Here is a 3,656-nt window from a genome sequence, read left to right on the forward strand (position 1 = left end):
GGAGACAAAGCAAGATGATTTAAAGAAGAATCTGTCCATTTTGATTCCAATCACCAAAAAGTTCCACATGGGCAGCCAGAGCACCATTGGGAGAACACGGCTTAAGTGTTAGACTGGGCTGCCACTGGCTGGTTTGGCCAAGGACCTGACCCTCAAATTTCTCATCCTTAAAATGGAGGTGATTGTACCTTCTCTGCCCACCTCTGAGAAGTAGTGGATCAAATAAGAAAATGCTGTCATCTTGTTTGGTAAATTGCTAAGAAATTTTATAAGACTGGATTGTGTGGTTCTCTCTCATCGTGTAGAAACTTTGGGAGCCCAAGTCTCCCTGGCTGGGCTGTTACAAGAGAGCACTTCCTTCCTTGTTTAGGCCTAAAAAAGAAACTCATCTTGAGGAAGAAGACATCATTTTGTGAAGTCCCTGGCTTCATTCTGTTCCACACCCTTTAAAACCCACTGTTTCACTCTGAAGGCATCCTCTTTACCAAGATCCACTCACAAGATTTCAGCCAAGCTCCAGGTTCCATTTGGGACCCAAAGGCTACTATAAGGCAATTCTTGTCTTCTTGTCCCCCTCACTGTCTGTGACATGAGCTTGACACCTTCACCACCCACACCCAACAAAATGTCACCACCCTGGTTACCTAACTGTCTCCTGACTCCAGCAGGAGGAAACATACCTTTTGAGTGTGTCTGTGTGTCAGGCCCTAAGCCTGGCACTTTTAGCCCCCTATGTCAGCAAATCCTCATATTTCTCTACGAGATTCAACATTTGAAAGGTCTGCACAGCCCACCACATCTCTTTCTCAGGGGTGGGTCTCAGAGGTGTCTGTGTACTATGTGACCCTGTTCCTTTGGTCATCAGTGCTTGGCTCCTATGACACCTGGGCCAAGCTTGGTCAATCACATTCTCTGTCCTGTGAATCTGGATTGAAACAGAGAGGCACTGATCAGCACCTGTTGTCACTGAGAGGACGGCGAGGTGATCATTTTAACCGTGTGCCTAGAGAAGCCCACCCAGAGAGAGGCAGGGTGGAAGGGATGGCGAGAGACACACACAGAGTATGAATTAGGGCATGAGATGTCAAGAGACCTATGGCCCAGAGTGATGACAAGAGCAAGCACAGTTCCTGATGATTTTCTCTTTTCTAGTTCCAAATCCCCTTGAGGCTTCGTTTTATTTCCTGCCCTTGGCTACCATAATCCACCTTCTCATTTAATAACACCTTTTTGTTTCTTTTTTTGGTTCGCCGTGATTTTGTTACTACTGGTTACAAGTAAAAGAGTGTTGATAAGACTGTTAGATTTCAGGACCCCATTTTATAAAGACAGAAACTAGCCTCACATATTAAGCCACAAGCCCAGGGTCACACAGTTAGTCAGTGGCAGAGGCGGGAAACATGTGTCTCTGTGATTCCAATAGCTGACGTCTGTGGAGCACTTTCTTTATGCTAGGCACTTTCTAAAAGCTTTACATGTGTTATCTCATTTCATCCTCAGAGTACCCCCATGGGGAAGATACTGTTGTCAGCGCCATTTGAAGGATGAGGAAATGGAGGCAAGGGGAGGTTGAGCTGTCTGTTCAAGATCACAGAGCATACAAGGGCCAGAGCCAAGGTTGCAACCCAGCCAGTAGATGCCACAGCCTGGGCCCTAAATAATTAAGCCATATAGGTGTTAATGCGGCACTGCTGGTTCTGGGGGCAGTGGGCTGGGCATGGAAGCGGGCAGAAGTTTCCAGCATTAGATAAACACAGGTATGTTGAATTGAATCATGGGCACTACTGGATCATGCTACCATCTAAGGTAAACGTTTGTTTTATGCAGCTCTGACCGATGGTCATTCTGCCCCTGCAATATTGTCCCTCTCTTCCAGTGTTGAGCAGGTCTGGTCTTGCCCCGTGGGCTCTCATCAAATACTTTGACTCCTCTCCTTGTCCTTCCCCCTTTTTAACCCTTAGTTAACTTCCTGAACAGGGATAAATCATAGCCCCGGGGGACTGTAGAGTTTCCACTGTGGTTTGGGAAATGTGTGTATTCATTTAAAAACTGGATTTTGTCAGGAAGACATCAAGCTCTGCCTTTGGTCCCCTAGCATATCATTCATGGCCCAGTAGGGACAGAGTGAAGAAAGGACATACACTCTAGGGCTGGCCCCCCTGTGGAGGACATGGCTCCCCACAGTGGTGTCCAACACACTCTGGGCTCTCTATGGAGATATGCTGGCAGAAGAGGAAGAAGGCCCAGTTCCTGTGGCCCATGGGTGGTAGAGAAGCAGAAAGGGCTTGCTGTAATTCCAGAAAGACCCACAAGGGTTTTCTAGGCCGGAGGTGCCTGGAAATAGGCTGCAGATCATCCCAGGTTGGGGTCGCTGATCCTTTTGAGAAAATGGTGAAGCCAGAAATTTTCTCCCCCAAAACAACCATATGAACATAAATTTGCTTACGACATAAAATTGCTTAGTTCATGGATCCCCAAACCTATCCAAGGTCTCTATTTAAGAATCTCTGATCTAGAGAGCCCCTGCCATCAGATTAAGACATGGAGAGGAAAAGTGCTTAGACCCAGCCCTCTAGCAGGATGTTATTCCTCCAGGAAATTTCGCTGACCCCCTCACCCATTCCCCTGGGTCAGGCCCTTCCTCTTTCTCCCACACCTGTGCATTTAGCTGTTGGCACCGTATTGCAATAGTTTTAAAAATGTGGTCCTTAGATCAGCAACAAGTTTACCTGGGAACTTGTTAGAAATGCAGATTCTGGGTGGGTTTCAATCCGTGTTGGCACAGGCCCTCCCTGTGATTCTGAGGCTCCCTCAAGTTTGAGAAAGGCTGCTGCAAGCAATCCTCTTCTCTATGACGTGTCTGCCCTACTAAACACAAAGTGCCTGGCACATAGTAAGTGCTCAATGAATACACACTGTATCATGTTTTCCTGACTCCCAGGGCAGAGTTTATTTTTTCCTTGATACCTTATAGCTCTGAGTCTGGTAATTGAGATCCAATATTATTTGGGTCCAGTTTCTTTTACTCCAGAGTCTAAGGTCAGGCTAAGCTCCACTAGGCAGAGGAAAGGTCTTGGCCTTGAGGAAGGAACCCAGAAATCTTCACACAGGGATGGAGTCAGAGATTATCTGTTCTGGCAACAAGGCCTCAGCCACCGAGTGGGGGCTGCCTGGCCATCACGTTATGCTCAGGGCTCAGGGGAACCCAATTCTGCCAAACTCCGCAGGCTGCCCTGCTCCCCTGGGTGCCTGCCTTACACTAGCCTTGGTAAAATCTGCCAAACCTCTGCCAGGAACGTACTTGCTAGGCTGGCAGGGAGGGAAATGGCCACTTATTTTTAATGACTCTCCAACTTTTTTGAGGGGTGGGAAATGATTAGAAGATCCCTCTTAACCTCTTATGGGTGTGTTTGGTGGGGAGAAAAGTGTGTCTCTTAATTCTGTGCTTCTTATGGAGGGCTACATTTCCACATTTTTATTCTTCAGGGGAGGGAGTATCTTCTTTACAGTCCCTCAGTTTCCTGACATTTAAAAAAAATGATAACTTTTCTGGGGGCTGAAGAGAAAAAATTTCCATAACCCTCTCTGTCTCTTATTGATCCAGCTCTTTAAACATGGAAAAAACTTTTGAGATGGGGACAGAGAAAAGATATCTG

Source organism: Pteropus vampyrus, unplaced genomic scaffold (assembly GCF_000151845.1).
Source record: "Pteropus vampyrus isolate Shadow unplaced genomic scaffold, Pvam_2.0 Scaffold61, whole genome shotgun sequence".
In the NCBI taxonomy this organism is placed as follows: Eukaryota; Metazoa; Chordata; class Mammalia; order Chiroptera; family Pteropodidae; genus Pteropus; species Pteropus vampyrus.